The sequence below is a fragment of the Lutra lutra genome, chromosome 3, assembly GCF_902655055.1.
Source record: "Lutra lutra chromosome 3, mLutLut1.2, whole genome shotgun sequence".
Lineage (NCBI taxonomy): Eukaryota > Metazoa > Chordata > Mammalia > Carnivora > Mustelidae > Lutra > Lutra lutra.
The window spans coordinates 64,023,720-64,048,161 of NC_062280.1; the positions used below are offsets into that span (position 1 = coordinate 64,023,720).

General features: G+C 37.1%; 1 protein-coding gene and 1 pseudogene across 1 annotated transcript in view; both read right to left on the reverse strand.

Moving 5' to 3' along the window:
• SCN7A (sodium voltage-gated channel alpha subunit 7) overlaps positions 1–10,578 on the reverse strand; it is a 117,164-nt gene extending 106,586 nt beyond the window's left edge. The window contains exons 1-2 of the mRNA XM_047722398.1: positions 10,441–10,578; positions 8,048–8,236 (exon numbers count right to left, since the gene is read on the reverse strand). The gene's annotated coding sequence lies outside the window, so the exon portion shown is untranslated. The remainder of the gene's footprint in view (positions 1–8,047; positions 8,237–10,440) is intronic.
• Positions 10,579–15,148: 4,570 nt separating this feature from the next.
• LOC125095547 (DNA primase small subunit-like) lies at positions 15,149–15,919 on the reverse strand (annotated as a pseudogene).
• Positions 15,920–24,442: the final 8,523 nt, after the last annotated feature.

Below are 24,442 nucleotides of genomic sequence, written 5' to 3' on the forward strand. Positions count from 1 at the left end.
GGAGCCCAATGAGATGTGGGGATCCTTCAATCCCAGGACCCTGGGATCATGACCTAGGCTGGAGGCAGATGCTCAACTGACTGAGCCACCCAGGTGCCCCTGTTCTCTAATTTTAAAGCTAGATTTTGGATATACAAACATATAATATTGTGATATCTTCCCAGTAGGTTCAACCTTTTCTCATTACAAAAATGCCATCTTATTTCTACTGATGCTTCTTGGTTTAAAGTATTATTGTTTGATTTTAGTAAAGTTATACATTTTTTCTTTTGATGAATATTGCATGGCATATCCTTTTGTATCCTTTTATTTTCCTTTTTATTTTCTTACTTTCCTTTTGTTTAAAGATTTAATTTATTTATTTTAGAGAAAGAGCATGGGGTGGGGGTAGCAGAAGGAGGAGCAGAGGGAGAGGGACAAGCAGACTCCATGCTGAGTGAGGAGCCCCACATGAGGCCTAATTGCAGGACCCTGAGATCATGACCTGAGTCAAAATCAGGATGCAGACACTTAACTGAGTCACCCAGGAGCCGCTTTCATTATTTCTTATATTTAAGGTATGTTTATTTTAATTAGAAAATAGTCAGGTTATTTTTATCCAGAGTGAAAATCTTCATCTCTTGAAATTATCACTGGTATATTTGAATCCCCATCTATTAGCTTATGCTTTTTTTCCCAGTTTTCCCTTCTGTTCTTATTTCCTTTTTCTTCTTTCTTGACTTAATAAGAATTAATCAAATATATTTTTTGCTATCTCTATATTCCCTTATATTAACTTCCCTATAGATTGTGTTGCTATTTTGGGAGGAGGAAGGATGAATTTTCTAGAGATTACACAATGGGTCCTTGATTTATTGAGTGTATCTTAAGTTAATATTTTACTCTTTTGGGTTAGTACAAATGGATATATAAATTATGGTACTGCCACATACAAAAATCTGGATGAACCTCAAAATCATAATATTCAGCCAGAGAAGATATATAGAAAAAAGCACATGCTTTAGAATTCTCTACTACTCCAATCAGAAAAAGTAATTTATGGTGATAAAAATCAGGATAGTGGCACACAATGGGGCAACGGCTCTCAGAGTAGGAGCCCAGAAAGCAGCAAGGCTACCGGGAGACACTCCCCTCCCCTGGGAGGATTGGTGCAGGTGTGCACCACAGCAGTCTGCGGAGTCTGGCACACACAAAGGTGCCTGACTGCTGTTCCCTGAGGTTGCACTGAAGACTGGGGGCTCTGATCTTTCAGGTCCAGGGCTGGAAACTGGGACACTGCCACTTTTGCTTTTGTTTTCTTTTCTTTTTCTTTTTTTTTTTTTTTTTTTTCATCCTCTACGGTGGGGCAAAAAGCCTTCAGGAAACAAAAGCCACATAGAGCAACCTGAAGCAGCTTATACTTGAGTCCATCTCCATGACAAAGGGCAGTGCGGGGGGGGGGGGGGGGGGGGGGGGCAACCGCTGCAGACACCTGAGAGTCAGTGCAACAGGTCCCTCCCAAAGAAGACCAGCAGGAACATCAGTCCAATACCAAGTTTATGGATCACTCAGAAATGAAAAACTCCTGTACTAGGGGAAAATACTAGATAGAATTTGGGTTTTTTTTTTTCCTCAGGAGTACTTAGTCTTTCATTTTATTTATTTATTTATTTTAAAGGTTTCTTTTTTTTTTTAAGATTTTATTTATTTATTTGACAGAAAGAGATCATAAGTAGGCAGAGAGGCAGGCAGAGAGAGAGAGAGAGAGAGAGAGAGGAAAGCAGGCTTCCTGCTGAGCAGAAAGCCTGATGCGGGACTCGATCCCAGAACCCTGAGATCATGACCTGAGCTGAAGGCAGCGGCTTAACCCACTGAGCCACCCAGACACCCTAGTCTTTCATTTTAAAATTTTCTTTTTCTTTTTCCTTTTCTTCTCCTTTTCAACTAGTTTCTCATTTTAAAACTCCTTGTTTTTTTTTTTAGATTTTCACTTTTACATTTTAGGATATACAACATGGATGCCAAAATTCTCACCAAGATACTAGCTAATAGGATCTAGCAGTACATTAAAAGGATAATTCACCATGACCAGTGGGATTTATTCCTGGGCTGCAAGGGTGGCTCAGCATTCACAAATCAATCAATATGATACAACACATTGATAAAAGAAAGGACAAGAACCATATGATCCTCAACTGATGCAGAAAAAGCATTTGACAAAATACAGCATTCTTTTTTGATTAAAACTCTTCAAAATGTAGGAATAAAGGGAACATACCTCAGTATCATAAAAGCCATATATGAAAATCCTGCAGTGAATATCATTCTCAATGGGGAAAAAGAGAGCTTTTCCGTTAAGGTCAGGAACGTGACAGGGATGCCTACTCTCCCCACTGTTGTTCAACACAGTACTAGAAGTCCTAGCCTCAGCAATCTGATTTTGAATTTGCCATTCAAATTGGCAAAGAAGAAGTCAAACTCCCACTCTTCGCAGATGACATGATACCTCATATAGAAAACCCAAAAGACCACCCCAAAATTGCTAGAACTATACAGGAATTCAGCAACATATACATGTAGGGTATAAAATCAATGCACAGAAACCACTCGCATTTCTATACACTAACAATGAGAAGAAAGAGAAATTAAGGAATAGATCCCATTTACAATTGCACCCAAAAACATAAAATACCTAGGAATAAATCTAACCAAAGAGGTAAAGGATCTGCACTCTAAAAACTACAGAACACTTATGAAAGAAATTGAGGAAAACACAAAGAAATGGAAAAACATTACATGCTCATGGATTAGAAGAATATTGTTAAAATGTCTATACTTCCCAGAGCAATCTATACATTCAAAGCATTCCCTATCAAAATACCATCAACATTTTTCACAGAGCAGGAACAGATAATCCTAAAATTTGTATGGAACCAGAAAAGACCCTGAATAGCCAGAAGAATGTAAAAAAAAATCCAAAGCTGGTGGCATCACAATGCTGGATTTCAAGCTCTATTACAAAGCTGTAATCATCAAGACAGTATGGCACTGGCACAAAAACAGACACATAGACCAATGGAACAGAATAGAGAACTCAGAAATGGACCCTCAACTTTATGGTCAACTAATCTTTGACAAAGCAGGAAAGAATATCCAGTGGAAAAATGACTGTCTCTTCAACAAATGGTATTGGGAAAATTGGACAGCCATGAAGAAGAATAAAACTGAACCATTTTCTTACACAATACACAAAGATAACCTCAAAATGGATGAAAGACCTAAATGTGAGACAGGAATCCATCAAAATGCTAGAGAAGAAAACAGGCAGCAACCTCTTTGACCTTGGCTGCAGCAACTTCTTGCTAGACATGTTTCCAAAAGCAAGAAAAACAAAACCAAAAATGAACTATTGAGACCTCATTAAGATAAAAAGCCTTTGCAAAGCAAAAGAAATGGTCAACAAAACTAAAAGGGAACCTATGGAATGGGAGAAGATATTCTCAAATGACATAAAAGATACAGGGCTAGTATCCAAGATCTCTAAAGAACTTCTCAAACTCAACACCCAAAAAACAAATAATCCATTTAAGAAATGGGCAGAAGACATGTACAGACATTTCTCCAAAGAAGATATCCAAATGGCCAACAAACAAGAAAAAAATGCTCCATATTTCTTGGCATTGGGAAACAGAAGTCAAAACCACAATGAATACCACCCCACACGGTCAGAATGGCTAAAATTAATAAGTCAGGAAACAACAAATGTTGGCGAGGATGCAGAAAAAGGGGAGCCCTCTTACACTGTTAGTGGGAATGCAACCTGGTACTCCCACTCTGGAAAATAGTATGGAGGTTCCTCAAGAAGTTAAAAATAGAGCTATCCTTTGACCCAGCAATTGCACTACTAAGTATTTACCCAAAGATAAAAATGTAGTTATCCAAAGGGACACCTGCAGCCCAATTTTTATAGCAACAATGTCCACAATAGCCAAACTGTGAAAGAGCTGTGATATCCATGAACAGATGAGTACATAAAGAAGAGGTGGTGTATATATATACAATAGAATACTAAGCAGACATCAGAAATGATGAATACTCTCCATTTATATCAACATGAATGGAACTGGAAGGTATTACGCTGAGCAAAATAAGTCAGTCAGAAAGACAATTATCATATGGTTTCACTCATGTGGAATATAAGAAACAGTATAGAGGATCATAGGGGAAAGGAGGGAAAACTGAATGGGAAGAAATCAGAGAGGGAAACAAACCATAGAGACTCTTAACTAAAGGAAACAGAGGGTTGCTAGAGGAGAGTGGGTAGGGGGATGGGGTAATTGGGTGATGGGCATTAAGGAGGTCACTTGATATGAGGAGCATTGGGTGTTATCGCAACTGATGAATTATTGGACTTTACATCTGAAAGTAATGATGTACCCTATGTTGGCTAATTGAATTTAAATTTAAAAAATCAAGATAGTGTTTTCTTTTGGGTAAGGTGGTAGAGAGAAGGATAGAGGGAATCTCTGGGGGCTGGCTATTTTCTTTATTTTCATCTGTGCATTGGTTGCGTGGTTGGTTGCATGGTGCAACCACGTTATGAAAATTAATTGAGGTGTACACTTATATATGTACTCTTCTATACCTTAAGTAAAAATCTAGTTTCAATAATTCTCCTCTGGGCTAACTTCTGTAAGTTGCTCAGACAGGATGAATCTCTCCCTCTGTGCTCACAACACATTGTTCATTTGTCCTTTTGAATATTCATATAGGTATATTGAAATGTGCCTGTTTACTCAGCAGATTCGTAACCAAATCATTCATTTTTCAAGGAGGGCTCTGTGGAACACAAGGGCATGTGTCCCTAAATGATCATAGTAGTCCATCTTATAACCAACTTTGATTTCAGGGAAAAAAAAATTGTAAGTACTGTTCTCTTAAGCTCTGCCCTAGGCTTACTGAAGCGATTCTGGGGATAAGGATCACCAACGTGGGACTTGGGTCTCTTTCCTCAAGAAGCTGAAGCTTACCTGAGTGACATCTACATTCTTCAGATCTTTCTGTCTCTTTTTTGTTATTCCTAGAATCCTGCCACAATTCTCCTCCTTTCTTTCTTCATTCTTCACTGACTTTACCAAGTAATCAAGATGCGTGCTAGGGTGGGGTCAGAACAGGTTTATTTTTGAAGAAAGATTCCTCCATGGATTTGTTCAACTTCTTTGATCTTTGACAATACTGGCTCCTTGATTTATTATTCCGAGTAGGAGTTTCTTCTCTTTAAATTCACAGGCAGATTATTTTGTACCTTTCTTATTTAAATAACTGTTATGAATTCTGCATATGATTCCAAGGTACTGTGCTACCTCTAGTATAATAAGGGCATCCTCTGCTGGAACACTGTCTACCCATACTTCGTCCGACAGACTTTTACACAATCGGTAGCATTTTTGTGCTTCTTCAGTGGTTTCTCTCTCTCTTCCATAATAAGAGCTTATTATTCTTTTCAACCAAATTCCTTTTCTCCTCTTCTTTGTACAGAATTACCTATAAATTTCTTCAGTCTCTGGTCAAAAACAATGCTTACTATCTTCGAATTGTATATCAGCAGCCAAGTCTCAAGCCCCAGTTAGCAGGGTAGTACAAAGACTTTAAATTCATCCAGGCATGCCTAATATTGACATCTTTTTTCAGCCAAGAAAAGCTCCTAATGTTTTAGAATTGGGTTTCCATGCAGGTTGGGTGAAAAATATTGTTTAATTTGAAATTTTACAAAGAAGTCTCCTTGGTTTTCTCTATTTAATAAGAAAAAAATTTAACAGAATAAATTAAAAAGAACACTGCACATTGGAAGAACTAATATTGTTAAAATGTCCATATTACCCAAAGCAATCTCTAGACTTAATGTGGTCTCTATCAAAATCCCAATCATATTTTTCACAGAACCAGAGAAAATGATCACAAAACTCGTGTGGAACCACAAAAACAATCCTGAATAGACAAAGCAATCTTGAGAAAAAAAAGCTGGAGGGATCACAATCCCAGATTTCAAGACATACTACAAAGCTGTAGTAATCAAAAACAGTATAGCTCTGGCACAAAAACAGACACATAGATCAATAGAACAGAATAGAGAGCCCAAAACAAACCCATGCTTGGAACTAAACGGTATACACTAAGCAAAATAAGTCAATCAGAGAAAGACAATTATCATATGATCTCACTGAAGACAGAGAATCATAGGGGAAGGGAGGGAAAAATGAAACAAGATGAAACCAGAGAGGGAGACAAACCACAAGAGACTCTTATCTCAGAAAACAAACTGAGGGTTGCTGGAGTAGAGGAAGGGACGGGGTGGCTGGGTGATGGACTTTGGGGAGGGTGTGTGTTGTAGAGAGCACTGTGAATTTTGTAAGACTGATAAATCACAGACCTATACCCCTGAATCAAATAATAATTATATGTTAATTAAAAATAAAATAATAAAATAAAATACAAAATAAACCCATGCTTTTATGGTCAATTATTCATACTTATTTTTCCACTTTCAGTATTTCTTACACCTCCTGGCCATCTCCATTTCTTGTCTTTCCTCTACTCTCTCCCGAGAGATATCTTGTGCTCCAGCCAAAGCAAATCTTACCACCCTCTCTTCTTCAGTTTTCCTTTTAGTCACTATTAGAATAAGCATGGGGCTCTTTGGTTAGGAGATACTTTTTACAGAAATAAGTGAGGAAAGGGAAATAATAATGGCTAGCATCTACGGAGGGCTTTGCAATATGTTAGGCACTGGTTTCAGCACTTTCTGTAGACTGGCTTATTTAAACTACAAAAATCCCAGTAGATAAGGGCTAAAGCAATTCTCATTTTAATGAGAAAAAATTTGAGGCACAAAGAAGTGAGTAATTTGTCAAGATCAGAAGGATGAGAATGGTTGGGACCCTGTCTGAACCTAGAAAGTCTGAGTCTACTGTCTATGATCTTCATCATTAATCAGTATGCTATTGTCTCCCTAAAGCAACAAAATAATTCTCAGTGGTGGTGAGCCTGGAAAAAGCGGGGAAAACGCATGCACTGACATTTTTTTTTTTTTTTTTTTGTGCTTGTCACGCACTCCTTCCTCCACCCAGTTTCTAGCACAAACCCTAGAAAATAGCCAATAAAAACATCAGTAGAGGGGCGCCTGGGTGGCTCAGTGGGTTAAAGCCTCTGCCTTCAGCTCAGGTCTTGATTCCAGGGTCCTGGGATCGAGCCCCGCATCGGGCTCTCTGCTCGGCAGGGAGCCCGCTTCCTCCTCTCTCTCTCTGCCTGCCTCGCTGCCTACCTGTGATCTCTATCTGTCAAATTAAAAAAAAAAAAACTTTATTAAAAAAAAACATCAGTAGAATAAATTAATGAATAAAAGAATTGATGAACGAATCAGTCCATTGGGGGTAAGACTTAAGGTGCTGAAAAAACAGTGATCATTAAGCAGCATGTGTTAGAGAGAATAATATTTAGATAGATTGCAGGGAACAGCTTTGAAAAGACACTAGTAACTAGATACATCATAATTTACATGTGAAGTGTTGGGGCTTGGACTAGAGTATAATCATTAAGCTGGTCAGATAGATGCCTTTCACAAAATTCTTAAATGTGAAGTTCTTTTTCACATCTCTGACTTTCATTTCCATATCTATAGAAGGACAGATAAAGCAAATAGTAGGAAAAGGAAGGCAATTTACATTATGAATTGTTGAAATATCTCATAAAAACAGATTAAAATAATTACATAATTACTCTCCAAAAAAGGCCAGCTCCTGACTTTACAGAACTTATTTCCCATTTAATATCCCATAAAAATTACATAGATCTCTTTCATTGTAGTTTTAGTGATAAGGAAAAAAGTTAAACTGTTTCAAAAAGGGTTTTTTCTTTTTTCATCTCTATTATTTTCTCTTCCCTAAACACATTAGATTTAGACTCAAGTTCGTAAATGCTACTGTCGAAGACAGAATGACATCCTCCTCCTACCCCTCCACTAAACTCGTCCATGTCCCAATTCTCAACACCTGTCAGTATGTTACCTTACCTGGCAAAGGGACTTTGTCGATGTGATTAATTTAAAGATCTTGTGTTGGGGAGACTACCTCTCTATTTGAGTGGATCCAATGTAATTACAAGTTTCCTTAAAAGAAGGAGACGAGGTGTCAGAATCAGAGATAGTTTCGAAGATGGAAGAAAGGGCCACGAACCCCGGAATGCAGGAGGACTCCAGATGCTGGAAAAGACAAGGAAGCAGATTTTTCTCTAGAGTTGCCAAAAAGAATGTAGCCCTGTCCCCCGCGCCCTACCAAACACACCCACCTTGAGTTTAGGACTTCTGACCTCCATATGATAAGATTGTGAATTAGTGTTGTTTTAAGCCACTATGTTTGTGATGTTTGCTACAACAGCAAAAGGAATTTAATACCCTTATGGTATGACCATAACTTTGTTTCATTTTAAGATTGGCAAAGGAAAAAAGAACTAGAATTGATTCACCTAAAAGAGTCAATTATTTTGCTATTGCTGAGGACAGAGAATTAAAGCAATTCTTGGAATATTCTAAAGAAATCTAGTTTTGTTTTATTTTGTTTTCCGAGATGCTTTAAGTGGCTTCAATATATCTTAGTTTTTCAAAACTGAATTACCCCTGGAGGAGTAAGAGATTGATAATGGGAGAAGAACAAAGAGGCAATGTAAATGTAAATATACCTGTAGACATTGATTTAGATATGTGCTTAATTCATGAAGTACCAAATATTTTATGTTGTTGTTTATTAGAGCGAAAAAAACCCAATAGCTCCTGAGAGTTAATGTTATAAATCCAAGCATGTAACTGATATACAAACTTCACTACCTAAAAGGCATTCTGGAATTATATTGTTTAAATCAAACTTTTCTAGCAAATTAGAAGCAATATTTACATTTTCCCCTGTGTTAATTACTTCCTTTTATCCACTCCCTAAACTGTAATTCACATTTCAAATGGTATGCTTTCTACTAGAATAGTCTTCTATTAATTTACCCATAACCTAAAATTTAATTTCAGTTTTGTATCTAACTAATAGGTGCTTATCCTTTTCATTTTTTGTACATCTAATCTGATGTGGAGAACAAAGACAAAAGAAAAAAAATTAAATTTCCTTGCATTCTATAGCCCATTGACAAGTCCATGAGACAGGGAGAGTGACCTTCCTCTAGGAACTCAACTGCCCTGATGTTAATACTTTGCTAGGGGCATGGTGTCTGGAAGGCTCATTCAGCTAAGTGTCTGCCTTTGGCTCAGGGCATGACCTTGGGGGCCTGGGGTCAGCCTGGAGTTGGGCTCCCTCATCAGGCGGGGAGTCTGTCCTCCCTCTCCCTCTGCCCCTTACCCCCCTTCATGTTCTCTCTCTCTCTTTTAAATAAATCAGTAAAATCTTTTTTTTTTTTTTAAGATTTTATTTATTTATTTGACAGGCAGCGATCACAAGTAGGCAGAGAGGCAGGCGAAGAGAGAGGAGGAAGCAGGCTCCCTGTGCAGGGTTGGATCCTGGGGCCCTGGGATCATGACCCGAGTGGAAGGCAGAGGCTTTAACCCACTGAGCCACCCAGGCGCCCCTAAATAAATCAATAAAATCTTAAAACAACAACAATAACAACAACTTTGCAAAGGGCAAAAGGTAACCTTAGCTTAATTAGCCTGACCTCTAGGATCCTGAGTCTCCTTTAAGATACAAAAATTCCTTTGGAAACTTCTTTTATTTCTATCCCCCAAGTTATATGTTGGCAATCATCCTCCACACATATGGACCACTGATATACATTTAAAGGGTCTCATGACTGAGATTTTACTAGACAGTAGTAAATGAAGTTTTCCCAACAACAGCTAGCCCTTCAAGGTCTTAGAAATCTTGCTTCCAAACTCCTTAGAGACTTACACTATCCCTAAAGCCCTCCCCTTGGAAGTATATAATCAGCCATTCCTCACAACGTCAGTGCAGCTTTTTCTGCCCACAGGTCATGTCCACATACTTTAATAAAACCACCCTTTTGGAACCAAAGACATTTCAAGAATTCTTTCTTAACCATTTGCTCTGAACCCCAACATTTTCACATCAAAATCCAGCTTTCTACTGGTCAGAACTTTTCCAAGTCTGGTTAAATATATATTTAAATAATAGTGGAAAGGATTCGTATCTTGGTATAATTTTATTTTATTTTATTATTTTATTTTTTGGTACATTTTTATATTCAAATACAGCAGACTGGTTTTTTTCCTTAAAAAAAAACAAACCACCTATATTCTTCAAATATTATTACTGAATCTATGTAGATAAACCAGGAATAATTCCAAACTATCTTCTGACTATGCTTGTTAAATGTTGTGAGATTAGCAAATCCGCATCCTCAAATTTAAGAAAAAAAAAAAACTTTTTATGTGCCAGACATTCCTCTCACCTCTGTTACAATTACCCAGGGAGAAATCTCATATTCCGAAGTTTTGCTTTCTTTGTAGCTGCAGAGTGCAAGCTGACAGGCTGTGATCTCACTAGATGATGACAAGAGAATCTGTATTTCCTCCTGATTGCATGAAAGCAAAGTTCTGATGATTGTCCCAAGCCACAGGCTTAGGCAAGACTTCTAGATTCTAGAATCTAAAAGGAGCTATTGAAAATGTCGTAAACAAATGAGGTTTTTCCTCGGTAACGAATTGGCCTGACACAATATTTTTCAAAGAATGCAGCTTTGTGCCTGAATTATATTGTTCTTACGTAAGTATGAACATTTGAACTCCAAGAAAACAAAATAATTGACAACTATTCTTCCTTTAATGCCCTTGTTCTTGCCTTAATCATCACATTGCTGTTGAACTTCATCATATCAAACAGTTCACTAAGTGGTGCTACCATTGATCCTTGTAATTCATTCCACAGTCTTCTGCAATTTCACCTTGTCTCATTAAGTTCAGTTCCAGCCTGTTTCATGATCAGACTATAATTCGTTAGTCTTCCATTAACTTCATTATAGGCAATTATTTAAGAAATTCTCTTAAAGAGTTGTCAAATGGAGAGGAATTCAACAGATTTTAGAGTTACTCTGCCTTTGGGTATACTCTAGGCAGATAACATTCCAGAAATAATGTGGACTCTCAAGTAGCCCTAGGCATGCATTATAATTTCTGTGGTTCCTATAGTCAGGAGGTTTGAGTGAGTCTGATTATTCACTCTCCCCATCTTTGGGAACTTACCCAATTAAAGTCAAACAAGGACCCAGTAAGTATTAAAACAGGCTCAGATTTCTTACCAGTAAAGCTGGATTGAAGAACATAGGAGGGTATTTCTACCTTTATTTTGAGCCTTGAAATTTATTTTGAGCCTCAAGTCTCTGATCTGTTCATCACATTACAGGCAGACAGCTGGGCCTAAAAGAAGCCCTGTTTCTTCAGTTTATTTCATGGAATTTATAGCAGCAAGCATTTGCTGTGCTTGGACACAACTCACTCCAAAAGGACAAGAGAGAGTGGGTCCATGCTGCCTAAATTATAAAGCTTGGGTCCTAACCTGATGATTACGTGATTCAGGGAATGGTGCACTCTTAATTGGAATGCTCACTTCTTCTACCATTACGGAGAACTCAGTGCTGTAGCAAGGTGGGAAGGGAGGGTGGGATGGAGTATTGCTTCCTTGGAAATGCAGTGTAAGTGCCTTCAGAGAAATATGAACACGTCACAATAGCTTCCTGAACCCAGGAAAAACACTGTCATGTGCTGGGTATATGACACCGTGATTCCAAGTATTGCTGTGGAGCTGTTTAGAACTTGGACTCAGCAGACATGACTTTCTTTCTTTTTTTTTTTTTTTTTAAGATTTCATTTATTTACTTGACAGAGATCACAAGTAGGCAGAGAGGCAGGCAGAGAGAGAGGAAGGGAAGCAGACTCCCTGCTGAGCAGAGAGCCCAATGTGGGGCTGATCCCAGGACCCTGATACCATGACCCCAGCCGAAGGCAGAGGCTTAACCCACTGAGCCACCCAGGTGCCCCCAAGCATGACTTTCAATCTCAAACTACCACCTTACAATTAGAGCATTGCTCAGATATCTTAAGTGTCTAAATCTCAGTTTCTCCATCTTGAAAAGGGCAGTGATATCACTACTTACTTCACAAGGTTTATGTGGCTATTAGGTGAGAAATTACATTTGATAAAATAAAACACTATTTTAAAAAATCTGTAGAAAGTCCCCACCAAAATGATAGTATAATAGTAATAGTAGTAATTATTTTATTATTATCTTTACTATCATTCTCAAATGGAAATGCTCTTTGTTTTGAAGTGAAATTATTTATATATTCACATATAGATCTATGGTCCCTATCAACTCTAACCCAGGGCCAGCAAACACAGCCCATAGGCCAAATTCATCCGCAAATCTTTTTTTTTTTTCCTTATAAACAAATTTGTATTGGAACACAGCCATACTTACTCATTTAGATGTTTATGGCTGCTTTTGAACAACAATGAGCAGAGTTGAGTAGCTGGGACAGACACTAGACACAACAATTTGGCTCACAAAATCCAAGGTACTTACATTTGGGTCCTATAGAGAAAAAAATTGGTCAATTATTCCTACCTCTGTGTTAGAATATGTGAAACGTTAAAATGGGCCCAAGCAGGATGGTAAGAAGCTCTTATGGCAATTCAAAATTAGATGGAGTACCGACACACTTTGAAAGAGGTATTGGTTAAAAATGTTAAATTGCCTCTTTTTTGTGTTCATGGAAGAGTCAGACTTTGAAAACTTTGCTGGGATGACTTTGAAATAATGCTGTGTTTGACTCCTTCAAGCAGATATAAATAGGCATGTTTTTGTTTTATATTATTGTTTCTTAAAACATTTTTAAGCAAATTGGTTTTACATCCTTACTAATTTTCTTTCCTCATTTCAGATTGTCATTCTTTTTCTAATAGCTTCAGATAAATACTAATTCCTTTATTTTTCATCTTTCTTCATGAATAATGGAGTGTTGTGAAGGTCAATTTTTTTTTTCAATCCTGCTTTTTCTCGATCCCCTAGGCTTTGTTATAACGTATTCTCCTTTTCATTGTTATTTAGTTTATAATTTTATTTTTGTTCCCTTTCATTCAAGAGTTGGGTGTGCTTCTTTTTTTTTTTTTTTAAAGGGGTGTGCTTCTTAATTCCTAAATAATCATGAAGCATTTAAAATTATTTTTCTAGTTTTATTTTGAGAATGTGATCTACAAACGCATTACGTTTTGGATTTAAGAAATTCATTTTAGTCAACTGTTTGATTAATTTTTACAAATGTTCTATAGGTATACAATAAAGATTATTCTCTATTTGGTGAATTTAAGCTCTTCCCTCCTCCAAATACAGCCATAGTTATATAATTATTTTATTATTCATATGTTCTATGTCTTCATTTGTTTTTTATCTATTATCTCAATCCAGTTCTAAAATGGTTATATTGAAATATACTTGCACTAAAAGGAAAGAAAAGCACAGTATGACCTCATTCGTGCATATGTTAAAATATCCTTAGATGTGTTGTGAACTTTGTTATTTCCAGGTGTTATGGCCATCCTGACTTCCATCACTGTCTTGTTATTTTCAGCAGATCAGGGTTTCTATCACTTCAAATCTTCCTATTTTTAAAGCTGATATATGAAAGAGCCGTCATGTGCTGATTGGCCTTGTAAATATCTGGCAAATTCCTTAGATCCAAGAACTTTTCTCTTGCATGGCTGTTTTTCAGTACAGCAACTAAGAAACACAAAGCAACAGGCCTTTGACTGGAGCTGCTTTGAGTTAGGGACCAGCCTTATGCTCCTGCTTAATCTGAGTCTTGCCTAGGATGGTTTATTTTCATTTCCAAGATATTATTCTACCGCAAGACACTAGGTGGAGCTAAAATCTCACTTAATGCTTCTCATAATGCACACTGATCTGATTTCTCCCAAATCAACTCTGATTTAGGTTGTTTTCTACTGTGCCATTTTCACGATCCTCATATACATACTTCAGTGAAGAGTGGCATTTTTGTCTTCACAATAGTCTGTAATACTTCTTTAAAAAATTGGCAGAGAAAGGAATGCAAGGCATTTCAGTGTGTTGCCTACATCAGTCTGCTCTATGTAAACTAAAAGATTTAAAAAAAAAAAAGACTATATAACTGCAGAGAAAACAGTGTTAAAGAAAATGCAAAGGAAGGAAAATTTTCGTAAGTCATGGAAATCCTAGCCCAATACCTTGCTTCTTAATGTTTTTCAGAAAATAGAATGTAAACCAGAACAATTGCTTTGTTTCAACTGGCTGTAAAACCAGGCAAAAGAAATCTGATACCTCAAAATCTATAGCACAAAATCAAACAAGGAAGAAGCAAAACCTTTAAAATTAAAGTATCAGATATATAGAAAGTCCAAGTGTTTTGACAAATACAACAGTTTTGTTGATGAAGTCAGCTATTTTTTCTAAGCTGTTTTCTTTATGTAGGTAATAATCCAATTGTTTCTGAGGGAAGCAGTAAGGAGCTATAATTGCTAGTTGTGAAAGATACAATATTAGGTCTTACTATTGTAATATAGTAACCTATATCTTTTGAATGGAAGTTTTTGTAAGTTTAGAGGCCCAGTTTACAATGATTTTTGAAAGTGCAGCCTAATAAAAATATTAGTAGGCAAAATTAGGAAGTAACTGAATACACACTTCAGGTATAATTAAGGGTCAAAGACTTAAAGACAAATGTCTCATTCATCTAGAATAGTCACTCCAGAACTATGGACCTGTATCCATTGGGGTGAGATTAAAATCTCAGGTATACTGCTGCTCACTTACCTCTATCTACAGCAATTGGTAAAGCTGAGTATTCGTATTGGAAATCTTAGAATTATCATTGTATAATATTAAAAAATTTTGCAAATTTACTTGCAATCCACTTATTCCTCCCATTATTGCTCCTTCCAGGAATCTTGACACTCTCCTTTGGTGTTCTCACGAGTATTTTCAACATAATTATTTCTCAAGAAAAGGAAATTTTGCTTTGAGCATTAAGACGCATACATGGTCCTGCCATGTTTATGGAATTGCTTTTGAAGTATTTGATTTTAGAATGAAGATATCTGCATTGGTTTTGGGGAAATCGTTACCTTCAGAAATCTTTTTGTAAATCATTCTTCTTGAGAACTTCACCTTTTCAGGACTTTTCTAGGTTCTCAAGAAACCGTTTGAAAACTTCCACATAGGGAGCTAGAAAGTTCTTATAATCTCTGATTCTATGTTTAATATCAGATTCAGCTTCATTCTCCTCTTTTTCTTCTGCATTAGTGGAAATGTTACCCAATTCATGGCAGATGGAGATTTTGTTTAGAACAGTAAATGGATCAAACTGATCTACTTTCTATAAATCAATAAGCACAGAAATACAGGCTGTTTTAGTATGAATATTAAGAAAGCTCTTCAGTAAAAGATTGATTCCTTCTCTAACATGGACATCCAGCCAGCCGTAGAAAACAGTGTCCAAGCGTGATCTCCCACTCAAGCCTGGGTCCACGTTTGTCATTTTTTGTGTTATTCTGACATCTGCCGGCTACCATCTTGAAATGCTCCCAGCGCCGAAGTGAACTGTGATGCTTTTGGAAGATCTGTTGAAGTTCCTCATGAATTGGCTCAAGGCCAAGTTCTCAAATCTTACCCCGTCTTTATTTTCAAGAATATACTGATCAACCAAGGCATATTTTTTTGAGGTATTTTAAAGTTATGTTTATAGATATTCTGACCAAAGGTGAATTCTTTCACTTAGATGAACTTTGTTCTTAACATTTTCACCACCCTTTGCGAGACTCACAGTCAAGTATCCCAGAATGTACCGTGGAAGACAATTTTCTGATTTATCACGGACCCAACAATGAACACCCCTCATTCCATCCAGATCATACCTGGAGACGATGCTGAAGTCCAAAAAAGCCCTCCTTCAATGTCAGTCCATGATGCATATGGCCATCATCCTGAGGGGCCGAGACTCAGAACCTATGTCTACAGAACCAGGATATCTAACACTGTCAGAGCCTGTGATACCAATGTCAAATAGTTCTTTCTCCTGAGCCGGGGAAGCTCTGGGCTTCAGTGTTTTATGCTGTTCAGGTCTGTGGGAATACACCGCGCACTTCCTGCATCTCCTTTCCCAGATCACTTTGGGTGTCGAAGGACTCGTAGCAAACGTGGTCCCCATCTTCCAGTATGAATGAAAACTCATCGTGTGAAAGGAATTTTTTTTTATCACTCCGCCATACTTCCGCCGGCACAGGTAACACAGCGCAAGCAGCTGCGTCAGCTCGGGCAGTCTAACGTCTCGGGTGGGCTGCGTGGAGCGCGGGAGTCAGCGCTTCGAATCATCGCCGCGGGAATTGGCGGGAACTCACAGTCCCGAGCCTGCGCCACAGCGGCGCGGGCCAGCGCCCTCCGCAGGGGCCGCTGGAAATGGTAGCTCCCACTTGCGGGTTGGTCTGGAGGCCCGATGGGCTCCCGCGGTCTCGTTCCATCCTCTCTGGGGTTCACTGCTCAGCGGGACGCCAAGGAGGCTGCGCCCTTTCCTGAAAGAGGAGCTTCTGTGGAAAGGTGAGCTTGTGAACAGGCTGAGAATGAACACGCAGAGGAAGAGACACGAAGCACTAGGGCAGGAGAACAGGGTGCGGGCGGGGCGGGGGGGTTTCCAGGCTCTCTCCAGGCTCGCGGCTCTGCCCCAGTCTCCATGTATTCACCAACCTGGAAGCTCCCAGAGCTATTTTTAATTCGCGGCAAATTGTGCGCTGCAAAAAACCTGTACATCCCTGAGGAAAAGAAGGTTGGAAAGTGGGGAGTAGCAAGCCTGTTTGCCTGCCCTGCTTGGGTGTAACTGCTGCCGGGAGTCTGAGCTCCACAGAGTATGAATGAACTTTAGATGGAGTTCAAAACTTGCTTATTAGTCTGCAAATCTTAAGGGCCAAAATGGTTCGGAAACTTGCCAAAATAACACGTGATTTCTCTCTGAGTAAAACTTCACTTGATTCTTTCAGAACTAGTCATCTAAATTTTAAAATAGAAAAAGAAACCAGTCAGTCATTTGGTACTTGACCCCCCCCTTCACCCCTCCATTGCCTGTTTAGCACAATGCAAAATGTTAGTATTACCTTTTTTTTTTTGGAGAGCATCTGGTTTAAGAATATTTTGCCCTATCCGAAGATCATCAGCATATTCTTCTATATCTTTTAAAAAGTTAAAGTTTATTTTGTCTTTTCAGACTGGAATGCATATATATATATATATATATATATATATATATATATATATTTAAGTCTAGTGAAGAAAAGAACTTGCTGGAGAAGAAAACCATGCAAGGTCTTAGGGACCCCAGGAAGATAGAATGTATTAAAATATTTAGCATGATTTTCAGGAAGATAGAGATGTTGTTAAATTAAAAAAGAAAAAGAAAGGAAGGGAGGAAACAACAAAGGGTAAGGTAGTGAACAGACCTCCCCCCCCAACCCCCGAAGAAGAAGAAGAAGAAGAAGAAGAAGAAGAAGAAGAAGAAAAAGAAGAAATGAATGGATTTAAAACCATCAAAAGAAATTGGATCTGTCAAGTGCAGGGCATGTAAGAAAAATGAAAAACAAAAGTTATTATAAGTAAAGAAATACAATGAAACTTGGAAAAAATATTTGTATCAACCAGCTCTGGCTGTCAAAACAGAATACCATAGACTGGGTGCCATAAATAACATTTCTCACATTTTTGGAGGTTGGTAAGTCCAAGATCAAGACTCAGTTTTTTGGTAAGGGCTCTCTTCCTGGCTTGCAGAAGGCTGATTTTCACTGTATTCTTACATGGTGGAGAGGAAGCATGATTTCTTGTGCCTCTCATAAGCACCCTAATCCCATCATGAGGGTTCCACCTTCATGATCTCATTGAAATCTATTTATCTCCCCAAGGCTCTACCTCCAGTTGCCATTACATTGGGCATTAGGGCTTCAACATATGAATTCTAGAAGGACATAATTCAGTCCATACCATTTCCCTCCGGGCTATACAACATGCATGTTCTCCTCTTATTTACAAAATACATGCATGTCATTCCAGTGGCCCTAAAGTCTTAATTCTCTCCAGCAACAATTCTAAAGTCTAAGTCCAAAGTCTTATATAAATACCAAAATCAGACTTGAGTGGGACTCAAGGTATGTATGATTCATCTGAGGCAAAATTTCTTTCCAGCTGTGAAGCTGTATGAAGTTATATTTAAGGGGAAAGATCAAGCACGTTAACAATGGGATGAGGGGAATAAGAATAGGGATCATGAAAGAAAGGCAAAAATATGAGAAGAAAGAGGATAGGCAGTGATAGTGTGCTTTTTAATTTACAAGTGTAATTAGCAATTCTTTAAAACTGAGCTCCAATAGAGAAACAAAACAGTAAAATGGAAAGAAAGGAAGAAAAAAAAACCCCCTTAATATTTGATGTTTACTGGGGCGCCTGGGTGGCTCAGTGGGTTAAAGCCTCTACCTTCGGCTCAGGTCATGATCCCAGGGTCCTGGAATCAGGCCCCACATCAGGCTCTCTGCTCAGCGGGGAGCATGCTTCCTCCTCTCTCTCTCTGCCTGCCTCTCTGCTTACTTGTGATCTCTCTCTGGCAAATAAATAATAAAATCTTAAAAAAAAATTTTGATGTTTACTATTTGGAGTTCTGAATGTTTTATTTAAAACTTTATTTAAAAAATGAACATATTAAACATCTTAATTTATTGGGCCTCCTAGGGAGAAGGGAGTCCCCCCATATATTTCTAAATGTGAACATCTTTTTCATTATCTATTCATGTACTATTTATCATTAATATTGTTTATTACTGTAGTACAATGCATTGATATAGTGATTTTTGTTTATCTTGCTTGTTCTTCCAAGTGTGCTTTCCAACTGAAAGAATATTCTCAGCCTTACCCCTTTGTATTGTTTCTCCAACACTTCCTCAGTGTCTTTCTCGTGCATTCCTATTAGAGATAAACTAAATCCTCTCACTAAATCTGTCATTTGACATCTATTTCTGAGCTTCTTTTTTGTGTTTTCACTCTTTGTCTTACTAGCTTTCCTGTTTGCTGTGCATTTTTTTAAGATAAAAAATAGTCCTTTCTTGGACTGTGTTCTTTTTCAACCTAAAAAAAAATCTGTTAAATTTTTAATTTCAATAATAACATTCTTAATTCCTGGTATTTGCAACTAGTTGTTTTTCATATTGTCCTGCTCTCTGTTTCATGGCTACCTTTTTCCTAAGTCTTTCAGAATCTGCAACATACTTATTTTAGATATACTATTCTGTACTGTATCTGAAGTGACAATCTTGTGAATTTTGGTTTTTTGATCTGTTGCTCTTAGCATTGTTTTCCTCATTTGTTTTGGAATTTTGGTTTGTAGGCCCAGCTATGGTGGCATTTGTCTCCCTTTCCTTCCCTCTCTGTGCTCCTGTCGTCTAGTTTTGAGTGTCTCGATTTGGTCTTTATAATCCTGTGTATACAACCAGATCTTATATTATCCACTTAGCATTTAACATCTGGGGTTAGTAGGGAAACCTCAGGTTAAGTCATGGCCTAGCAAATGGCTTGGTACCTGTCCTTAATGGGAAGATTTTTCTGTTTTGTTTTGTTTTCCCCCTCATATCCTTAGGTATGCCTCTTTATGTAAGTCATTTGCTTGGGAAAAGGTATAGCATTTCTTTGCTCCCGATTCATAAGCCTGGATCCAAACTGAACCCAGATTCAGTGTCTACCTCAATGAGGCATTTTTAATCTCTGCTTCCCCTATCTCTTGTGCCAGTTGTTGGAGGCAAAGCCCAAAAATCTGAAATTTCAACCTTGCTTTCTGTTTTGCACATCTGATATTTCATTATTGGTTCCATGGATATTTGTCTTATTTTTAAGGATTACTTTACTTTAAAAATTTTTCCTTTTCCAGACTTTCTCTATAATTGATATTTGCTTAATGTACAGAGCTGTCCCAGTGAACTGTGTCTGGTGTCTCAGTCTTATTTTTCATTAAAACAAAACAAAACAAAATAACATCTTAATATAAGACTTAGAGATTATTTTCACCAATTGAAAGAAATTCTTTTCTCAAAGTCTTAAAATGTATAACTATATTTTAGTCTCCATTCTAAAATCTTTCATGAGAGTGATATTTCAAAAATTATTTTCCTAAATTTGTACAAATTATTGTTAATCTGCTAGTAGTTAGTCAAAATTTTTATAGTTTAAAATGACATAACTTTCAGAGGAGTTAAGTCACTTTTTTGTCTTTTGATGACATACTAGCAAAAGAGTAATTGCAAGTGATATTGCTTATGAAGAGAGACTTATTTTTAGTAGCTTAAACTTATTTTCATGAATTTATTTTGTAAAAATAAAACTTGAGGGTTGAATGTGTCTGAGTCATTAATTTGGGCTAATCTTTTCACTGGAAAGTACGATGTCACAGCAATTTTTGTCAAAATATAAAATTTTGAAAGTGCATTAAAATAATGTAGTACTTATAATTTTGCATGAATATTTTGGTCACAGATAAATCTAGCTACTTGTAGTGTGAGTTTTTATAACAATGCTCTAAAAATATTTATTTCTATGAATCATCTTTTTCAGATATTTGTCATAAGGGTATTTATTCATTCATGTCTAACATGTTTAGAGAATATGAAGTACATATTTTCAACAAAAAATGAACTTTATCTTTCTGTATGCCACCATAGCTGGGCCTACAAACCAAAATTTCAAAACCAATGAGGAAAACAATGATAAGAGCAACAGATCAAAAAACCAAAATTCACAAGATTGTTCACTTCAGATACAGTACAGAATAGTATATCTAAAATAAGTATGTTGCAGATTCTGAAAGACTTAGGGAAAAGGTAGCCATGAAACAGAGAGCAGGACAATATGAAAAACTTTATCTTCATAAAAGGTAATACTGTTGGAATTAAAGATAGTGAAAAGGTATCGTTTACTCCCTAAAAGGCACAATCAAAATAAATTCTTTTATTAGTTTAAATTGCATTTGGGTGATTTTAGTCCTCTTTCAGTCTTTAGCAATTAGCTATCTCTGATTTCATGTCTTTTAATTTTCAAATTCACTCACTTAATTAGATAAGCAATAAGTAACAATATAATTACAAATCTTCTAAGCCATTTTTAGTAGTCTTTAGCTTAGTGTTTTAATATGCAATTATACTTAAAGAATAATCTAGTCATAAACTAGATACATAGAAACAAAACTGACCAATTTCACATGAGTTATATATAAAAAGAACCCAGGATCAGACTCAGAGACCTGACTTTGTATTCTGTCTTCACCACTTACTGCCTCTGTGACCTTAGGAAATTTTAAGTCTCAGTTTCATCATCTGTGAAATCCTGGAAGTAGCACATAACTCCTAGGTTTGTTGGAGGATAAAATGAGATAATGTAAAATCATTGGCCCAATGCTTATCCCAGATCAGGGACTCTCTCAGGGATGGTTATATCAGATATGAGAGTTCTAGATTATCTATTTGATTTCTTAGAACCAAAGTACCTAAGCAAATTGTCTTTGTATGTATTTTAATCAGTTATCCCCCCCCCACCTTTTTTCTGACTACTTTAAGACCTGTATTGTTTATTTAGGAAGTACAAACATAAGCTTGACTTCTATGCTGGTGAGGAAGAACATTTATAATTAGAAATTTTCCTAATTTCTAGTAGAGATCAGATAGGATTTAGTCATGGGAATAAGAACCAAGAACTATAAGATAATCAGACGTTAAGAAAGCTATTATCTCTGTTTCTTGCTCTCTGTCTTTCTTTCTGGGTCCATATTTTTTTCTCATCTACTTCTCCTTGTGGGTCAGCTTCTTTCTTCCTTCTCCTGGCACACCAAATTCCTTTGGTCAAGTTGCTCACGTCAGCCCAGTAATGGCCACATTAGACTCTTTCAGTGCAGAGACTGCGACTCTAATCCCTCTGGATAACAGCTCTGCAGTCCTTGGAGACAAATTCCCATTGACCCTGTTTTGATTGACTGTCCACCTACTTCAGTTGGCTGTGGCAGGTGACAGGGTCATGGAGTTGGCTGCTTGTTCAAAAGAAACGGAGAGCATCCAAGGATCTCAGGATGTGTCTGTACAGGAAGGAATGAGTTAGTTTCTAACTACTAATAAATATTCCAAAGAAGGGGAAATGTATTATGCAGAGAAAGGGATTAAAAAAAAAAAAAAGCTAGAGCATAGGCTGATTGAAATAAGGTCAACCATGCCATATCTGACTTCATCTAAATCATCCCACATCAAAATATCTTATTATAATGCAGTGACAAAAGAGAAATATTTTTGAGTGTTGAATAAGCTATTACATGAATCTAAGAATTCCCTGGCAAAGAGTTTTGGTGTCTTGATGAAATGTTATAATTGTTCAAAACCTTCTTTAGACACCTTTACAAATGTTAATTTTTGTGAACTCTTTTGCTTCAGTCATCTTGCTGAATGAACAAAGACACAAAACATTTGGCTTCACTCTACTCCAGTGATACAAATTGTTCCTAGAACCACAGCCAAATAGAAACTATTGGTTTGAAAGATGAACAGGTGAGAGTCTGTGTGTATGTATTTTTAAGTATATATATATATGTTTATACAACAATATTTGAGGAAGGATTTATGGTAGCTCATTCAATATTGCATCAGAAAATGTTACTTTACTAGGAAAGTATTTCAAACAGCATGTTCTAAAAGTGGATAAAGGACATCACTTTATATTACACATACAAAAAATCAATAGTATTCTGTGGAATTTAGATCTAGGAAAAAAGAAGTGACATTCAAGGACAAAGGATAAGTCAGGCAGGTGTAGAAACATACTTTGGATTATTAACACCAACTAATTCTGTGGTAAGGATGGTGAAACTTAAAACATGGCAGCCAGTTCAGAGAGGGGAACTTACCTAATTAAAAGAAAAAACATTTAAGACTGTGTGCCAATCAGGAGAATTAATATATGATTTACATGCTGAAAACTACTTTTTTTTAAAAACAAAATTGTAGCAAAGTTTCAGATCAGCTAATACTGAATGTCTACCATATATTAGATTCTATACTAAGTTATGAGGGAAAAGAATTATTAAAATTTATAATGCCTTCCTCTAACGATTTTAAATATTAGTTGAGGAAGACATAAATACACATAATTATTAGTTCACTGTTACTTTCAAAATGATAGGAGTATGTATACAGTGCCAAAAAGATATGAAGAAAGTTAGGTTGAAACTAGCAGTGTGTAAACCACAGTTTGATTGACTGACTAATCCTATAGGTCCCAGGCTTATGAAGACTGGAGAGTCACCATAAATCCTGATGTTGCCTTGTTGAGGTGTAAAGAATTGATAATGGATTTATTTTCTTTGGAGGATCAAAACTTGAGACCAAATGCTTGAGGTGTTAAATAAAAAATCAGTCAGTGGATAAAGGAGTTTTGTTTTGTTTTATATAGTAGGGCCTTCCCATATATCTGAAATTAAGGTTGGTAGACAATTACCTACTTTATACTTTGTGCATGGAAAGGGTTCCCTTTCAACATGACTTGATTTGGGATTCCTGTTTGTGACAGATCTCACAGATCTCAGACAAGGTTTCTGGCTTTTTTTTTTTTTTTTTAAGTTTTTATTTATTTATTTGATGGAGAGAGACAAAGCAAGTGAGGGAACATAGCAGGGGGAGTGGGAGAGGGAGAAGGAGGCTTCCCGCCAAGCAGGGAACCCCATGCGGGGCTTGATCCCATGATCCTGAGATCATGACCTGAGCCGAAGGCTGACGTTTAACAACTGAGCCACCCAGGCACCCCCATTTCTGGCTTTCTTGTACCTATTTTTCATTGCATAGTCCCAGTTTATTCTTGCCTATGACGTTGTATGGTTTTCTTCTAATGACGTTATGCTCTAGATGCATTTGAAGGCTATCCCTCATTTGTGGCTCCGCTTGGCATCCATGATTCCCTTTATTTTGTCCTGATGACCTAATCACTCCCTAAACTTTTTCCAGTAGTTTCATGTCTGTCTACATTATTATGTATAAATAGTGATATACAATTTTTCATGCCTTGATTTCCTGGCCCAGATTTTGTCCCTTTCTCCTTGCAGCTTCCTATAAAAATCTTGGGATTGTATTAGGGATAACTAATAGTTCTCCTCTATTGCTCAAAATCTGATTTTTATTTGGTTATTATAGCAAGGTTTTACAAACTTTAAGCAAAAGCTGTATTTATTTTTATTCTCGCTAGATCTACAGATCCCATCAAACCCAACCTCCTTCTCCTAGTTCCAGTGTGAAGCATCTTGGGGTAAGTCTGTGATTAGAAGCTTAACTTAGATATGTTCAGAAAATACCTCTAACAGTAGTGCAAGTGAATG